This window comes from Panthera onca, chromosome A2 (genome assembly GCF_046562875.1).
Source record: "Panthera onca isolate mPanOnc1 chromosome A2, mPanOnc1 haplotype 2, whole genome shotgun sequence".
Taxonomy (NCBI): Eukaryota; Metazoa; Chordata; class Mammalia; order Carnivora; family Felidae; genus Panthera; species Panthera onca.
Window position 1 is genome coordinate 67,842,613 of NC_138340.1, and position 20,058 is coordinate 67,862,670.

Below are 20,058 nucleotides of genomic sequence, written 5' to 3' on the forward strand. Positions count from 1 at the left end.
CCTGGCTCAAGTTCTGAGTCAGAGAATTTAAAGCCCAAGTCGAAAATCATGTGACCTGAGCGCTACATTTGTTATTTTAGTTCATGTATTTTCACCTGATACAGACATTAAATGTGACAATTTCCTAGAAGAAAGAATGTGACTGAGAATATTGGCTGTTTTTATAAGCCCTGCGCCATCGTTTTGGGTTCAAAATACAGGTTGCGTTATCTTTGTCTTTCTAAGTAACAGTTACAATGCTCTATGTTTTAGAATACCAGAGAATTGAGAATAGCATTTCAATACATTTTAATACTTAAAAGCATCAATGTCTTTAAGACGTATATAAATGCAACGTAAATTTCATTTCCCTATTTTGTGTATTTCCGTTTAGTCCCTGGAGGAATAAACACTATTTCAACTTTGTCCATTCTCAAATATCAGTGTGGTTTATTTCTTTTCTTTTATTTTTTTAACGTTTATTTATTTTTGAGACAGAGACAGAGCATGAGTGGAGGAGGGGCACAGAGAGAGGGAGACACAGAATCCGAAGCAGGGTCCAGACTCTGAGCTGTCAGCACAGCGCCCGATGTGGGGCTCAAACTCATGAACCGTGAGATCATGACCTGAGCTGAAGTTGGACACTCAACCAACTGAGCCACCCAGGAACCCCCAGTGTGGTTTATTTCTAAATATAAAATACCTGTCGGGAGGCACCTGGGTGCCCAGGTGGTTGGTTAAGTGACCGACTCTTGATTTCAACTCAGATCATGATCTTACCATTTGTGAGTTTGAACCCTGGGTCTAGGCTCTGCCCTGACAGCGCAAAGCCCGTGGGGGATTCTGTCTCTACCCTCTCTCTGGCCCTCTTCTGCATGTCTGTGTGGGCTCTCTCTCTCTTTGAAAATAAATAAACTTAAAAAAAAATACCTCTCCAAACATTTAGTTTCCTGTGATAATGCTTATTTTTACTCTTCTCTCTCTCTTTGAAAATAAATAAACTTAAAAAAATACCTCTCCAAACACTTAGTTCCCTGTGATAATGCTTATTTTTACTCTTCATAGTATTTTTAACAATGTCACCTATTATCTGCGTCATTTACCATCAAGGAGTTATGCATATGAAAATGGAAGCTATGCATGTACAAGTCTCCATGAAGACAAGAATTGTTATGGCTTGTTTTAGTTTTTCCTAAAACTAAGGGAGGTTTGGCTCCCTCCCTCTCTAACTTTTTTTTTCCCTTCCCCTCCCCCATGGTTTTCTGTTAAGTTTCTCAGGATCCACATAAGAGTGAAAACATGGTATCTATCTTTCTCTGTATGGCTTATTTCACGTAGCATAACTCTCTCCAGTTCCATCCACGTTGCTACAAAGGGCCATATTTCATTCTTTCTCATTGCCACGTAGTACTCCATTGTGTATATAAACCACAATTTCTTTATCCATTCATCAGTTGATGGACATTTAGGCTCTTTCCATAGTTTGGCTATTGTTGAGAGTGCTGCTATAAACATTGGGGTACAAGTGCCCCTATGCATCAGTACTCCTGTATCCCTTGGGGAAATTCCTAGTAGTGCTATTGCTGGGTCATAGGGTAGGTCTGTTTTTAATTTTCTGAGGGACCTCCACACTGTTTTCCAGAGTGGCTGCACCAGTTTGCATTCCCACCAACAGTGCAAGAGGGTTCCTGTTTCTCCACATCCTCTCCAGCATCTACAGTCTCCTGATTTGTTCATTTTGGCCACTCTGACTGGCGTGAGGTGATATCTGAGTGTGGTTTTGATTTGTATTTCCCTGATGAGGAGCGACGTTGAGCATCTTTTCATGTGCCTGTTGGCCATCCGGATGTCTTCTTTAGAGAAGTGTCTATTCATGTTTTCTGCCCATTTCTTCACTGGGTTATTTGTTTTCCGGGTGTGGAGTTTGGTGAACTCTTTATAGATTTTGGATACTAGCCCTTTGTCCGATATGTCATTTGCAAATATTTTTTCCCATTCCGTTGGTTGCCTTTCAGTTTTGTTGGTTGTTTCTTTTGCTGTGCAGTAGCTTTTTACCTTCATAAGGTCCCAGTAGTTCATTTTTGCTTTTAATTCCCTTGCCTTTGGGGATGTGTCAAGTAAGAGATTGCTACGGCTGAGGTCAGAGAGGTCTTTTCCTGCTTTCTCCTCTAGGGTTTTGATGGTTTCCTGTCTCACATTCAGGTCCTTTATCCATTTTGAGTTTATTTTTGTGAATGGTGTGGGAAAGTGGTCTAGTTTCAATCTTCTGCATGTTGCTGTCCAGTTCTCCCAGCACCATTTGTTGAAGAGACTGTCTTTTTTCCAATGGATATTCTTTCCTACTTTGTCAAAGATTAGTTGGCCATACGTTTGTGGGTCTAGTTCTGGGGTTTCTATTCTATTCCATTGGTCTATGTGTCTGTTTTTTGGAATTAGCACATATTCTGTTCAGTGACCTGGCAGAAATCCCTTCCATGCTTTCTAGACGGTAAGATCAGAGTCCATTTAATCCATACAGAAGTAGCAATAGTTTGTATTTCCATAAAGATATCTCTGGATCCCAGAATCTCTTCATCCACATCCAAAACCATATACCCTTAACAGACTCGGTTTTACCAGAAGGGAAGGAGAGACATATGGAAGCCTGGACCCCTAGAGGAACCCCACTGAATTCATCTGGGTGGCCTGGGCTTTCATCCAGTTTAGGATGCCTTCTGAGGAATCTAGTCTGTGTTTGGTTGGATTAGAGCAATGAGATAAATTTTCAACAAGAACAGAGGATAATAAATAGATGTGCTCAATATGATCACAGAGAATCCAAGAGAGAGTAGAAAGACTGAGGAATTGAGAAGTTGAGCAGTGACCCTGAGGCAGCTACCTGCGGGGCATAAAACAAGCACAACAAACTCAAAGTCAGCTGAGTTTGAATTCCTGAGTGTCACTTACCCTTTACTCTTTGGCAAGTGTCTTAACCTGTCTCGCAATCACTTTCTTTAGCTACAAATAAGGAAATACTAGGTTTTTTTTCCCCCTCTGTTTACTGGTTTCTCCCAATATTTTTTTACTGCAGAGTTCTGTACTTTTGTAAGTAAAAACCTTCTCCATTTTAAAAATTATTCCTGGGGCGCCTGGTTGGCTCAGTCGGTTAAGCGTCCGACTTCGGCTCGGGTCATGATCTCATGGTTTGTGGTTCGAGCCCCGCGTCAGGCTCTGTGCTGACAGCTTGGAGCCTGGAGCCTGCTTCCGATTCTGTGTCTCCCTCTCTCTCTGCCCCTTCTCCACCCACACTCTATCTTTCTCTCCAAAATAAATAAACATGGAAAAAATATTCCTATGTAATTTGATATTTTTTGTCAACGATTCACCTAAGGATTTCTTTTTAATATCATAGTTTTGAGTTTTTAATGATTTAGTTTGTAAGAAGTTTAGCATGGTTACTGGGGGAAAATAAAACATATTTCTTTGTTTTTTAATTCCAGATCGTTCTTTGTGTCTGAAGTAAACGTGATAAACTTTCCACTAACAAAAACAATATTGACAAAAGCGATGTACAGTTGTATGTGTCAACTAGAACACAAGCTTTCTGAGAAGAGAAATCTTGGCTCATGCTGTAACTCCAGCGCTTAAAGCAGGGACAAGCACGTAGTAGGGGCCCGGTAAATATTTATGGCACGAAGAAAAGAATTTGCTTATGTGAAGGATCCACCCATCTGTTTTTGGCACGCATCTGTGTTGGAGCAAAGAGGTTTCGGAGACAAATTATGCAGATGTTGACATTTGGCATTAAGAACTCGGCCAAAACAGGGAGTGACTGAGTCCTCGGGGATGGCAGGGTGGAGGGTTGCAGAGATTATGTGCCACAGAAATAACTTGCATCTACATCCCCGAAGAGACTCAGGCCAGCTGTCAGTTTTGGCTGCAGTGAGAAATACCGACATGTTCGAGTCTAGTCACAGCTCTGGCAACCACACATCTCTCTCTCTCTCTCTCTCTCTCTCTCTCTCTCTCTGTTTCCCTCTCTGCCTCTGCGTCTGTCTTCTTCTTTCCTCCCTTGGCCTTCCTCTACTTCTCTCTTTCACCTTCCCTTCCTTCCTTCCTCCCTTCCTCCCTCCCTGCCTTCCTTCTTCTTTCTTTCCTTCCTTATTCCTTCCTTCCTTCCTTCCTTCCTTCCCTCCTTCCTTCTTTCTTCCCATCCTCCCTTTCTTCCTCCCTTCCTTCCTCCCTCCCTCCCTTCCTTCTTCCCTTCCTTCCTTCCCTCCTTCCTTCTTTCCTCCCATCCTCCCTTCCTTCCTCCCTTCCTTCCTCCCTCCCTCCCTTCCTTCTTCCCTTCCTTCCTTCCTTCCTTCCTTCCTTCCTTCCTTCCTTCTCCGTCTCAACTCTCTAAATAAAAATAAAATAGAAGACACCTAGCTGAGAGACATTTTTAGCTGATATTATTAAAGCAGGGAATTGAAGACGTGTGCATATGGTACAGCTGTTTGGTCCATCAGAAAACTGAAAGATTCACGCCAAGCAACCCTGGAGGGCCGGCCCCTATCTTGGAACACTGTCTACTATGTCCCACATGCCCCTGACAAGGATGAGGCAAATCAGCCTCATGTTAACCCTTCAGGCCACCCGGCAGGGGAAATGCATGTGCTACAACACCGATTTCCTGAGGACATTTTCGTGCCTAGTTCTCTAGAAGCACAATGAGCAAACGGGCTTCAGGATTCTGTCTTATTGACAACTGTGTGTAGATTATTTGATGCAGCTTTCAAGATTTTGGTTTTGGCAGCTACAGAATCTTGGGATGAGTCTCCCTCAAACCATCCCTACCTCACAAAGAAATCATGGCGTGAAAAGTAAAAGTAAATTCCATGTTTCAAAGGTACATGTTGTGGAGACCACAAGGGCATGGAGGCCACACCAGCTTGGGTGTCAGTGAAATGTCCTGAAAGAGGAAACAAACAAACAAACCCTAAACATCCTCCCAGGAGGAGGGTTTTTTTTTTTTTTTTTCTCCTAGCAATGACATTCACAGGGGGTGTCCTTGCATGTTTACTCATGACAACCCAGTTCGTAACCCACAGCATAAGCCTTCCCAACCACAAGGGGGGAAAATATCTACACAAGTAACTACACAAAGAGAGCCAGGCCCCAGGCAGACTAAATTTTGAGTGGTTTCACTGTTAAACATCAAAACAGGGCATAGGGGCCCCTGGGTGGGTCAGTCTGTTGAGCGTCTGACTTCGGCTCAGGTCATGATCTCAGGGTTTGTGAGTTCGAGCCCCATGTCCGGCTCTGTGCTGACAGCTCCGAGCCTGGAGCCTGCTTCAGATTCTGTGTCTCCCCCTCTCTCTACCCCTCCCTGCTCACACTCCATCACATACACACACACTCTCTCTCTCTTAAAAATAAGCATTAAAAGAAAACACAAAACAACAATAACAACAACAGCAAAACCCAGACCTTAACCATACATGCTTTACATTGTGGTTTTCTGAGACTCTGTAAGGAAGGGTATTCTCACATACTGTTTTAATGTTTATTTCTTTTTGAGAGAGATAGACAGACATAGAGACAGAGACAGGGCTTGAGCAGGGGAGGGGCAGAGAGAGAAGGAGATAGAATCCAAAGCAGGCTCCAGGCTCTGAGCTGTCAGCACAGACCCTGGCACAGGGCTTGAACTCACAGACTGCGAGATCATAACCGGAGGCAAAGTTGGACGATTAACCGACTGAGCCACCCCGGTGCCCCTCACATACTGTTTTAATCAGAAAAAAATGTACACCATTGCTCTCCCATCTTATGGTTTCATTTCTACGAAGTTTTTACAATAGAGAAAAAATAGAAAACATAATAAAGATTATTCTAGGATTATATAGTCATGTATGCTCTCCCTTAATTACATAAATTTTGTTTCTCCATTTAGTATACATCCATGATTTCTGATGCAAAAAAAAAAAAAAGTTTCCATGTAATATATACTTTTTTAAAAGGATTTCAAAATGATCATTCCTCACATTTTGCAAGCCTGTCTATCTATCTATCTATCTATCTATCTATCTATCCATCTATCTATAGATCTATTTCAGGTGCTTAATTTAATACAGGTTTTGTGGTCAAATACTTTTGACCCAAGGATCTTGAATAGGAAGTTGAACCCAGGACTTCTCCTGATTTCATGCTTCACAATTCACCCCTAAATCAAAATCTAGCAAAATAGATTTAACAGTTTTTACACTTTCCTCTTTAGAAGTCATGAAAATTCAGTGATGTGCTTTGTTTTAATGCATCCTAGCAATTTGATCGTTGGATTTCACAGACTTTTAATTGTCCATCATTTAATGTAAAACCTCTCATGCTTAATCATCACATGCAGGTTTGATTTGTTTGATAGAATCGCATTAATATTAGAAGAATATTACAACTTCAAGATACTGTTCTTACAAGAAAGCTAATTAGTTTGAGCTACAGAATAAATAATTAATTATGTGGGTAGTGAAGCAACTATCTAAAGATGAAAACCAGCATGTCATTGACATTTCCTTTTGGCAAACTCACTAAAGATTGACAAGAACTGAAACTTTTCTTCCAAATATGGTATATATATTTTTTTCTTAGTGTGATGGTCTTTTTTCAAAGAGAATGTTGAAGATTTTTTTTGTTGTTTGTAATTATGGATTTTCAGAGGCTTTGTATCAGTATTGTGATTAAGTTAATCTGTCTACATGAATAGAATGTATTGTGCAGTCTATTGAAAACCATTTTTTTTAGCACTAGGGGCTAGATGTGAAATATCATTTAGACAGGAACTAATGAAATTATCCTTATCTGAATGCCTTAAAGGAGATAAGGAAATAAATGTCAATTCTGCTATTTCTATAAAAGGCAACAAGTCACAGTACTCAACACATAATCAAAAGAAACATTTAAAATAATCTCTGTGGTCTAATTAAAAGTTCAATTAAGGAAACTATAATGATCTTCACTGATGAACTTTTACAAAAGACACATTTTAATGGATAAGTTTTACTCTGAAAAAAAGTATAATAAAGCATCACAATGTCAGTAGCAGTCCATTTGCCACCGAAATGCTTTTGATGGCAGTTTTTATTTTATTGCCATTTCCAAAAAAACTTCTAGATAAGGATCCACAAAGCTTACAGCAAGCTGTGAGAATTCTTTGGAGGGCAGCTCTGTGCTGATTTGTTTTGCAGAACCAAAATGCACCTTCTGTTTGTCTGTACTGTGTCCTAGAAGGCACTGGTTTGGGGACATAATGAATGTCCTGGGAGGTACCACTAATACAGGTAAAAACAAAAATTCAGAAAAGAAAAAAGAAAAAAAGAAAAGAAAAGAAAAGAGAGAGAGAAAGAGGGAAGGAAGGAAGGAAGGAAGGAAAGATTTCCTCTGCATCAGGTTTTCTGAACAGGCATCGTGCTTCCAAATCTCATGTTTCCACCATTTTAGCTGATTTCACATCATTTCTAAAAGTTATGGAGGACAGTTATAACATTATTGTTCGTAATATGTAAATACAACAACCACTACCACAACATCAGCAACGGTGCAGCTCAGGATTATTGGCCTTAAAGGTCAAAGAGCCAGTTATTTCACCAGCAAAATGGGTGTATTTGGGAACAGCAAAGGAACTGCAGCTTGAGACATGCAAGCCTTGGCAGCCACGTTCAAGTCCAGAGATCAGAGAAGAGCAACATGATACAGAAAAAAGGATGATGGAAGGAGTTGCTCTGAACAGAAGTCCGTTGGAAGAAACAAGAGTTCAGGGTAGTGATGGTTTCTCATGGACACAGTTGCAGAATTTTCTTATTGGCTAGGCTTATTGCTGAGTGAGGAGAAAAACTTCCTCCTGCATGGGTGGTAATGTAGGCCACTCCCTGTGGGAAATGTAAGGTAAGTCTCTTCTCGTTGGGTCTGCAGTTGACCATGAGTAGTAGGCAGGAATGCTCCCCATCTTACCTCCCAAATACATTTTAAAGGAGGCTTCCTTGATTCAGTTTCACAGCGGTTTACACTATATCACAAAGTAAATCATGAAAAAAAAAAAGATGATAAAAACCAGACTCTCCCTTTGACTTATATGGGCTGCATCCTTTCTACTTCATAAACTGCCTCAATGCAAGAAGCCGCAAGTTGGTTTCTAAGTGGTCTTACAGCTTTGAGAGATATTTAGGAAGCTCCATTAGCTGGTGACTGAAACCACAGCTAAATCCACAGATGGTGTCATTTTCCAGTGACTTTCTTGCTTTGGAAGCATCCTGAAATGTTACATCTATTCTGAAGGTATATGTGAATTTTCATGGGATCGTAGGTCCCACTGAAAGGGGTGAGAAATCAGTGGAAAGGATTTGGGGGACCAGAAGGGTCCCCTTGTCCCAGGGGCTTTGTATATTCATGAAGAAGAGCACCAAAGTGGAAGGAGGAGGTTATCAGGATGGTAACACAATTGTAGAGGAATTTACAGTTTACAGACCTAGGTCACCTCTATCATAACATTTGACCGTCAGAACAAACTAGGGTGATAGACACCATTATTCTCAGTTTAGAGAGGAAAATCTGGAGGCTCCGAAAAATGCAATTAACTCCCCCAAGGTCAGAGAGCTAGAGCCGGGGAAGCCAGGATTCCAATCCAAGTCTACCGGCTCCCGTAGACTGTCTTACAGATTGTTGCATACAGCTGCTGGACACGTGTAAGCAAGCAGTTCCAAGAGTGTAAACATGCACACGTGTGCAGTGGCCACTTACACCCACCCATTTACACTGAAAATGCCTCGCCATCATTTGAATGTCAACATTTCATAACAAGTTGAGCTTTGCTTCCTTACTAGAATTAGACAAATTTGCTTCCATCTCCCCCTTGCCTGTCTCCCAAGCTCCTCCTGCAATCAAGGCTGCTTTCTTAAGTTGATGAAAGCTGGCACTTGCCTTCGGTTGGGGAATGTCTTGGTGCTTTTGTGTTGACTTGTAGAAGTTCTTTATATATTTTGGATACTAACCCTTTATCAGACATGTCATGTGCAAATACTTTCTCCCATTTAGTAAGTTCCCTTCTAGCTCTGTCAACTGTTTCCTTTACCATGCAGAAGCTTTTTATTATTATTATTATTATTATTATTATTATTATTATTATTTTAATGAAGCCCCAATAGTTTATTTTGCTTTTGTCTCCCTTGCCATGTGAGACATATCTAGAAAAATGTTGCTGTGGCTGATGTCAGAAAAATTACTGCCTGTGCTCTCGTCTAGGATTTTTATGATTTCACGTCTCACATTTAAGTTCTTAATCCATTTTGAATTAATTTATTTTTGTATATGGTATAAGAAGGTGGTCCAATTTCATTCTTTTGCATGTGGCTGTCCAGTTTTCCCATCACCATTTGTTGAAAAGACTTTCTTTTTCCCATTGCATATTCTTGCTTTCTTTGTTGAAGATTAATTGACCACATGATCGTGAGTTTATTTCTGGGTTTTCTATCTGTTCCATTGATCTATGTGTGTATTTTTTAATACCGTACAGTTTTGATGACCACAGCTCTGTAGTATCTTAAAATATGGGATTGTGATACCTCCAGTTTTGTTCTTCTTTTTCCAAAATTGCTTTGGCTATTTAAGCTCCTTTGTGATTCCATACAAATTTTCGGTGTATCCATTCCAGTTTTGTGAAAAGTGACGTTGGTATTTTGATAGATAGTGAATCAAATCTGTAGATTGCTTTGGGTAATATGGACATTTTAACAATATTTGTTCTTCCAACCCATAAACATGAAATATCTTTCCACCTGTGTCATTTTCAATTCTTCCATCAGGTTTATAGTTTTCAGAGTACAGGTCTTTCATTGCCCCGTGTTTTATTATTTTTATTCATATGAGAGTCATGATTTTTATCTCTTTAAAAATATTATCCTTTGGCAACAAACTTTGCCATTTATTTTCCTTTAAATACCTCAAATCTCTGAAAGGAGGCAGTCTATAAGCACAATGTGAGCAAATATGGGATCATCAGGTAGAGAACAACAGATAACCCAGTAGCAGAGGAAGGATTCATTAAACTGAAATTTGAGAAATTTTTAAAACATGCAAAGAGAAGGACAATGTTTGGTTTGTTTAAAAGAAAAGTAGTTTCTGTGTATTCTGGAAGGGCTTGTAATTATTTGGCAGAGAATACTTTCATAGGACTGTGTTTTAAGCATTAGTTTTCCCTCTTCACTACCCCCACACCCATCCACATCCACAACAATCTGATACTGTTGGTCAAGCCAAGGGAAGAAAGGAGGGTGCAGGGAAGTTAAATGCTCATAAGCTTTATGGCCACCACCTCTTGGATACGTAGACTCGACCCAGTTCTGTAGGACAGAATGGACGGGGACGGTTGAATCCTAAGACTGTAATTCTTTGTAAGTCCTCTTTCTTCAGAGACAATGTGATGTCTACAGCAATCACAGGGCTGCTGAGGAGACATACTAAGCTCAAAATTGGCAAAGTATGAATGCATCTTCGGACAGACAGGCCTATAGCTATTCCAGTGGGCATCCCACTTACCCATCATTCTAGACTGAGCAATGTGTTCCCCTTCAGGGAAATTTTGGGTAGTACCATATTGTTTATTAGATTTCATTGGGGAGTGACAGAGCAAACCAATCTTTACCCTTGAAAACTCATTACCACTAGGCCACACTGGCCTGCAACGGTGTCCAGTGATGCCCCAGAAAAAGGTAGGGTGGAAATCTAAATTCTATGTGGAATTTTTCTTTCGTTGTGTGACTTAGTTCGCTTAAGGACCCTCAAGGTCCATCCCTGTTGTCACAAATGGCAAGACTTCTTCTTATCTTATAATTTACATTTTTACCTGAGTGTAGGTGACACGCAATGTTGCATTGGTTTCAGGCGTGCAACATAGTGATTCAGCATCTCTATACATTGTGCTGTGCTCGTTACAATTGTACCTATTATGTGTCACCGTATAATGCTAGTACAATTTCATTCACTATTTTCCCTCTGCTGTAATTTTTGTCCCCATGACTTATTCGTTCCATAACTGGAAGCCTGTCTCTCCCATTCCCCTTCCCTCTGGCAGCCATAAGTTTCTTCTCTGTATTTACAGGTTTGAATCTGCTTTTTGTTTGTTTGTTTATTTGTTTTGTTTTTAGATTCCATTTATGCGTGAAATCATATGGTATTTGTCTTTCTTAGTTCCACTTATATGACTTCACATAATACCCTCTAGGTCCATCCCTATTGTCATAAATGGCAAGATCTCATCCTGTCATACGCCTGCATTATATTCCATTTTATATATTTAAACACACACACACACACACACACACACACACATGCACTTCCTTATCCATTCATCTAATCATGGATATTTAGGTTGCTTCCATATTTTGGCTCTTGTAAATAAAGCTGCAATAAATATAAGGGTAATAACTTTACCTATATGTGGAATCTAAAAAACAAAACAAAAGCAGAACTCGACTCAAATGCAGAGAACAAACTGGTAGTTGCCAGAAGGGAGGATTGGGGGATGGGCAAAATAGGCAAAGGGGATTAAAAGATACGAACTTGCTGTTATAAAATAAATGAGTCACAGGGATAAAAAGTATGGCATAGGAAAGACAGTCAATAACATTGTAACAACTTTGTGTGGTGACAGATGTAGCTACACTTGTCACAGGGACCAGTGCCTAAGGTATAGGATTGTCCAATCATGATGTTATATACCTGAAACTGACTTGGCCTTGTATTTCAACTGTAAAGAAAAAATAAAAAGGAAAAAACAAAAAAGAAATAAATATGTGGGATTACTGTTGAAGATGAAGTTTGCAGATCGAAAGTACCAGACCAGAGGATTTGTATTTTATTTATCTGGCTGTCTTAAACAGATTTGAAGCAGGGCCTTGAAATAGATTTTTGTTTGTTTTCTTCTTTTAATCACAATAACTATATCAACACTGTGAAACCCGGCTAGGTGGAGGAAAGATCATGACAAAGAAAACTGGAACTTTCTATAAAAGTAATTTTTTTAGATAAGAGTTTCTTTTGTGAAGAAGCAAAACATCATTTTTCACTATTCCTACCAATTCACAAGTTAATAAAATAGATTATTATAAGAGATCCTTTTAACAATTCCTGGGAAACCAACGTTTTATTTTGGAAATTTTGATTCTTTCGTGCTGTGTTAAGTGTTAATCTTGTCTTCACTGAAATGTTGAGACACTTTACTTTTCCTTTACCGTGGTTTCTATCCATCAGGTGTATGTTATTTATCTAAGACTGGTTCACTTCACTTTGCAAATAATAATGAGGTTTCCAATCAGATATGCATACAGCTGTATCATATCTGAATGGAACTTTAGTAGGGGGAACATCAAACAAAATAATAAAGTAACAAAATGCTATAATATTTAAAGAACAGGATGTAGACCGATGTTTTATTTCCATATTCTACGTTTCCAAGTTGTCCAATTTTATAATAAATATATACTTATATTTTGTATATAAAAAGCTTTGGGGCAATATAAGTATAATAATTTAAGCTATGGCTGCACTGCTGTAGAAACTGTTTTCTTAGGGAGACATGTTATGTTCAAGTGGAAAACAATAAAAACAGGTTTTAGAGCCAACATGTCTGGTTTAAATAAGAATAAAACTTCTTGGCGCGTGGGTGGCTCAGTCAGTTGGGCACCTGACTTGGGCTCAGGTCATGATCTCGCAGTTCGTGGGTTCGAGCCTCACATCGGGCTCTGTGCTGACAGTTCAGAGCCCGGAACCTGCTTCAGATTCTGTGACTCCCTCTCTCTCTCTGCCCCTCCCACACCTGCACTCTGTCTCTCCCTCAAGAAGAAACATAAAACAAATAAAAAAAAAAGAAAAGAATAAGACTTCTCACAACATGTCAGGCTAAATTCTCAGACAGACCCTCCTCAAATTATAAGCATATAGAAACGATGGCTAATGTTGAAAATAATAAGAAATGTATAAATAAATTTAGCAATGGAAATTTAAAATCAGCTTTCTTAGTAATTTATAGACCAAGCAGACTTAAAATTAGTAAAAGTATTAAGGATTTGAAATCTATCTATGCACGCATACACTATGTTTAATCTGAAAGTATCATAATTACAAATTTGCCCTGTAAGACTATAAGACTTATTATGTAGCTGTAATCATCATAATAGTACAGAATTATCAGGGAAATAGACAGGAAAAGCAATGGAAATTTGTTTTGTTTTTGTTTTTGTTTTTTTTCAACCGGATATTGCAAAATAAACCACTGGAAATGAATGGATAATAAAATAAATTTTTCTGGCAAAATCTCCTCTAGGATAAAGAAATTATTTTTAATTTTTTTTAATGTTTATTTCTGAGGCAGAGAGAGACAGAGCATGAATGGGGGAGGGTCAGAGAGAGAGGGAGACACAGAATCCGAAGCAGGCTCCAGGCTCGGAGCTGGCAGCACAGAGCCCGACGTAGGGCTCGAACTCACAAACCGGGAGATCATGACCTGAGCCAAAGTCGGTCGCTCAACCGACTGAGCCACCCAGGCGCCCCTAGGATAAAGAAATTTAATCCCTACCATACACAATTTAAAAAAAAAAAAAACAAATGAAGTATAGACTAATTAATGACTTAAATATATGACCAAAATTGTAATTTAAGAAGAAAACATCAGTATGACCTATGATGAAAAAATCAGAGAATACCTACAGATGAATTTTACATAGATAAGAAACAAAATAACCCATAGAAAAACTAGCACAGGTTGTTACACAGATAATTTATAGGAAAGGACAACCACATGTCTAATAAACATGTAAAGATGCTCAACTTAATAATAATCGGAGTAGGCAAAAGGTAATGCCGTTTCATTTTCATAAGTTTGGAAAAGATGCAGGGTTACAGAAATTCACTTGTTCTGTGGAGAAGACTGTAAACTGGGAAATCCAAGTTTGGAAGATGCATGTGGCAAGAATGAATCAATTTTAAAAAGAAGTGCCTATGATCCTGAATTTCCAATTCTAGCAATAGAAATTTAGCAAAACTCTAAATGTTAATGTTATAGTATCGTATCATCATTTCGTAACACAGCAAACTAGATCTATATGTGTCAACTTTAAATCTTGAAAACAGTGATCATTTTTTTAAATGTTTTATTTATTTTTGAGACAGAGAGAGACAGAGTGTGAGCAGGGGAGGGGCAGAGAGAGAGCGAGACACAGAGTCAGAAGCAGGCTCTAGGCTCTGAGCTGTCAGCACAGAGCCCAACCCGGGACTCGAACTCACAAACCACGAGATCATGACCTGAGCCAAAGTCAGACGCTTAACTGACTGAGCCACCCAGGCGCCCCTAACAGTGATCATTTTTAAAATATTTCTTAGAGACATGTCTACTATGGCATATTTATAAACATTCAATAATCACACAGTATCTATAGTGCCATAAGGTTATGGTAATAAATCACAATTTGTAGGAAACGTAAAAAAATTATTTATTTCTAGATCATTGAGTAACAAAGTTTTCATGGGGAACTGAGGTTAAGAAGAATGAAATAGAGAAAAGATACAACCATCTATGTATATCTGTAATATCTTATGTTCTTAAAATCAATTTACCTTACCAAAAAAAATGCATAAAATTAACATTTGTTAAATCTCTTTGGGGTGCCTGGGTGACTTTGTCAGTTAAATGCCAACTCTTGATTTTGGCTCAGGTCATCATGTCACCATTCGTGGGTTTGAGATCCGCCTCAGGATCTGCACTTATGGTGTGGAACCTGCTTGGGATTCTGTCTCTCCCTCTCTCATTGTCCCTCCCTCTCTCTCTTTGTCTCTCAAAAATAAGTAAATGTTTAAAAGAAAAGAAGAAATCTGCTTATTGGTTGCCTCTGTGTTATAAAATTTTGTGTATAAATAAGTTATATATGTATACACAAAGTATATAAACATAGCCTATATATATATGTATATAATATTAACATATATTATTACATTAAACAGATTAATATAAACTTTCTGAGATTGGATAGCTCAATGCAGGCTCAAAACTTCATGATTTTGTGATGGAGATTGTAAAATATCCCTGAAGATTGGTAGGATTCAGAACGGTGTGTGTAAAAAGTTAAGGCATCATTGGACACAAAACCTCCATAAACAAGACACAAAAAAGTCCATACATTGTGCTCAGGAAACAATGAGAAGATTGGCTGATTGGAATTTAAATTTCATGGTTGGTATTGTTTCTCATACCAAGAAACAAAAACCTAAATTACATGTGTTCTTTGAAAGGCTGAGAGCTTCTTGAAACCAGTGAGATAAATTCAGTGTGTTGTATGTATATAAATGAGTTTTCCTGGTGGTGCAATATTTTCCAGATTTTATGCAACAACAGCAGGACGCAAATTTATTTATGTATTTGTTATTTTTTTTAATGTTTATTTTTGAGAGAGACAGATCATGGGCAGGGGAGGGGCAGAGAGAGAGTGAGACACAGAATCTGAAAGCAGGCTCCAGTCTCTGAGCTGTCAGCACAGAGCCCGACGTGGGGCTCGAACTCATGGATGGTGAGATCATGACCTGAGTCGAAGTCAGTTGCTCAACCGACTGAACCACCCAAGGACCCCTATTTATGTATTTTGGACTGCAGGATTGCTCTTAATTTACCGAGAGGCTATGAGCTAGAAAAAAAAAAATCTTATTCCTGTAAAAATCATCGTATAACAGTAGGAGAGATGTAAAGTTAAAAAAATAAAGAAATCACAATGAAATCACATTTAATGTAATTATTTAATGAAATCATCCTAGCTATTCCAGGAGTATGGTTCTCAGTTTCTCTAACTATAAATGGGACCTTTCGCAAGGAACTCTTTTGAGAACGAAATGGGGTAGTTTTGCTAAAGCACATTATAATGAGTTATTAATCAGTGTCCTGCCAATCTGGAAATAATTCAGGAAAATCACTTCACCGATTGCATAATCACTTATTTAAATAAGTATAGAGATTTAGAGTTAAAGGGTAAAACAAAACAACTCTTGATACATAAAACAAGGAAAGAGGAATTAATTATATTATAAAAGTGTAATGACAGCTATATTTCTGGCACTGGGTATCGTATTCTTTAAGCTTTGTCCTGCAAGTTTTAATGCAAAAATTTAAACACTTATTTCTGTCATCTTCTTTGTGACAGCATTAATCTTGTAGAATGATGGAGGCATTAAATGGAGATCTTTAATTAGACCGTGTCAAGAGACCCTCAGGGCTCTACAAGCACAAGAAAATAATGTATTTCTGACTTAGTTCATGTCAAAATGTTGTAGATTCCATTAGAATTTATTAATTCATTTATTCAAATATTTATTAAACACCAATCATATGCTCAAAGATACAGCAGGAGGGAGAACAGACAGTCCTGTTTTTAAGATGCTGTGCTCAAGGGTGGCGGGGTGATGGGGTGGGGAGAACAATAAACAAGCAAATATCTTCTCTGCTAATTGCACGTTCTAAGAAAAAGTGGGTAGGAGATTAGCAAATGATAGTGTATGTGCATGTGTGTGCACGTGTGTGCCCGTGCGTGTGTACTTAGGGAAATGCCACTCTAATTAGGTAACAATTGAGGAGGGACCTGCAGAGAGTGAGGCAGTAAACTGTGAATTTCTGAAAGGTATAATACTATAGTCAGAAAGGAAAGCAAGTGCAAAGGCCCTGAGGCAGCTGTGAGCTTGGACTGCTTTAGGAATGCTCAGGAGAGGGGCGCCTGGGTGACTCATTTGGTAGAAAGTCCGACTTCTGCTCAGGTCATGATCTCACCATTCATGGGCTCGAGCCCTGCATCGGGCTCTGTGCTGACAGCTCAGAGCCTGGAACCTGCTTCAGTGTCTGTGTGTGTGTCTCTCTCTGCCCCTCCCCAATTCATGCTCTGTCTCTCTCTCTCAAAAAGAAATAAACATTAAAAAAAAAATTGGAAATGCTCAGGAGGCTAATGAACCCGAAGCCAACAGAGTGTGGGTTAGAGGCTGAGGTCAGGTTGGCCACAGGAACCGAAGTAAAAGAGTCTTTAAGTCCATGTAGGGTCTTTGGCTTTTATTCTGGAGGAGAGGGGAAAATACCAGAAGGATTAGAGAACTAATCAGGGAGAACAGTAGGTGCCTACTGCTATGATCTTTGTAGGAGATGATGTCAACCTAGTCTAGTGTGGTAATCATGGAGATGGGGTGAGCTTTTGTGATTCGGCACTGACTCCAAAGATAGAAATCACATTAAGAGAGAATCTAGTCCCTTCCGTAACAGTAAATACTTGAAAAGAATTTTTAAAAACTGCCTCATTAAAAAAAAAAAAAACAACCATAAGAGCTGCAATATAAGAAAGCAACCAAACCAGCCCTCACTAAGAGTATATGGTGAAAAAATTAGATCAGGCAGAATTTGAAAGACCAGTGGAAGTCACAGTCTATTATCTTGGCTGTGGTTTTCAGTTATTGCTGAGTGATGAAGAATTAAACTTAGTATTCCAACTTCATTCCTTTAAATCAGGTGGTAAGAAAAATCTTTTTAGAGAAATGGCTAAGGAGAATGGTCTGAAATGATAAAGTAAGTCAAGAAAGCACCTGGAAGTAGAGAACCACAGGCACAGAGAAAAGCAGGTGCAAAGGCCCAGAGGCAGGACTCTGTTTGCCACGCTCCAGCATGGAGAGGAGTCCCCTGTCTCTCTGCTTGTACAGGTATTTATCCAAGGTGCTTAGGCTATAAACTGTAAGAGCACGTTCCAAAATTATTATTGCCTTGCCACGATACCTATTTTGTTTATCCCTAAGCAGCATTGACAGAAAATATTTGTGCCATGCATGTATCCCTGACCAGTGCAGCCCTGATCCTGGCCCAAAATGAGGCAAACAGCTTTTACAGAATGTTAGAGAAGTTTATTTCTAGGTGGCCCAAGAGCAGAGCTTCTAACTAACATTCCTCAAGCAACCAAAGCCTTCTACGTGATATTTCTTCCCTGTATGTCACCTTCTGCTCCAGGCTGTGCCAAAAGAGTGTTAAGGCTTACACTGCAGATGGATATACGAAGAATGAGAGTCCCGGATAGTCTCGGACACTGGTGATGGGATTAGAGATTAGTGTATGTTTTGGGATGGCGATTTGGAAATGCATAAGAAAAGCTTAAAAAAAGCTTAACATAGCCATCTTCTAGGAATGTTCCTCAAAACATAATTAAGTTCATTGGGGAAAAATATTAGTTGCGAGACATATAGTAATAAAAGTAGAATACTGGAAATAAATTCAACTACTATGAGTGTGGAATGAGATAAAAATATAGTTTCAAAATTAAAGTCGATGTTGGAATGTACAGCAATTAATGAAGAAATATATGCACCAATTCTTCCTAAGTATGCTAAATTCATTAAAATAGGTTTTTAAAAGAATTCATATAGAACTGGTAAAAAAGTAAATAGATAATCATATATGCATACATAAATATATAGACATACACGCCTTTTTTCCCTTTTTTGTATTATATTTTTATAATCAACATATTTAGTTATTAGAATAAAATTTGAAGATGAAAACAATTTTTAATGTTTATTTTTGAAACACAGAGAGAAACAGAGCGTGAGCAGGGGAGGGGCAGAGAGGGAGACACAGAATCCGAAGCAGGCTCCAGGCTGTGACCTGTCAGCACAGAGCCAGACACGGGGCTTGAACTCAGGAACTGTGAGATCATGACCTGAGCCGAGGTCGGACACTCAACTGACTGAGCCACCCAGGGGCCCCAAAATTAGAATATTTTTAAAATGAAATATGTAATAACTTATTTACAGTATTATTCTTTTGTTCTTAAGTTTATTTTGAGAGAGGGAGAAAGCATGAGTGAGGGAGGGGCAGAGAGAGAGAGAGAGAGAGAGAATCACAAGGAGGCTCTGTGCTGTCAGCACAGAGCCCGATGTGGGGCTCAAACTCACAAACTGTGAAATCATGACCTGAGCTGAACTCAAGAGTCAGCTGCTGAACCAACTGAGCCACCCAGGCGTCCCTAAAGTATTAGTCTTGATTGTCCATGTCAGTTTTTAAAAATTAGTTTCCTCGACTTAGTTCAAATGTCACACATCAAAATGAAAACTTCTTTTATCTCCTGTTTCTGTGATTTTTCTTTTTGTTAAAATAAAACCCTGGCACATACCGTAACTCTGTGGAGTCCTTCTTTAGTGTTAGAGCTCAGCGGCCACCAGTCTTTTCTTTCCTCTCAAGATGCTCCACTTTTGCCTGGCCAGAAATAACCTCTTCGTTTCTGTAATAGAAGAATACCTCGCTAATGTTTATCTGAAAGGTATTAGCAGGTGTTTGTTTGCTGAGGGTCAAACTGCTTTTTTTGCTGACCTAGACTTTTGTTATTCAGCACCTGCTAGGTGCCAGGCTCCCACTAAGCAAAGGGAGTAAAACGTACCATGGAACTTAAAGTTGCTGATGGCATGTGGACAAGTTTCCCAAACTGTATTCTGCAGTTAGGAGCCAGTTAAAAATACAGGTTCTTTAACACAACTCTCAAACATCTTATTAATTCACTAGGTGGTGAGTGGTATTCAGACTGCCTATGTTACAGAGTTGTTCTGACAATCAGCTTACAAGAGATGCCACATGGATGTATTTAATGATGTTCCCAGTGTGAAATACACTCTTTCCAAAACTTATTACCGTTTTTCAATTGACTGTACAATTCTTAGACACAGACAAGAAAGGTCCCGTTCTGGTCTCTGTGCTTGAAATGGCCTCAGCAAACACCCCTCTCCATGCAAATAAGTGAATAAGTGAAGAAATGAATGGATAGATGGATAAATGAAAGAATGAATCAATCAATAATATAGAATGTGCAGGCAGTGCCATTACTCAGAATTTCATGCTCACTGTTGGCTCAGTGTGATCCATATCATAAACATTCACTTTTTTTAATGTGTATTTACTTATTTATTTTGAGAAAGCGGGGAAGGGACAAAAAGAGAGGGAGAGAGAGAGAATCCCATGCAGGCTCCGTGCTGTCAGCACAGAGTCTGATGCGAGGCTCAAACCCATGAACTGGGGGA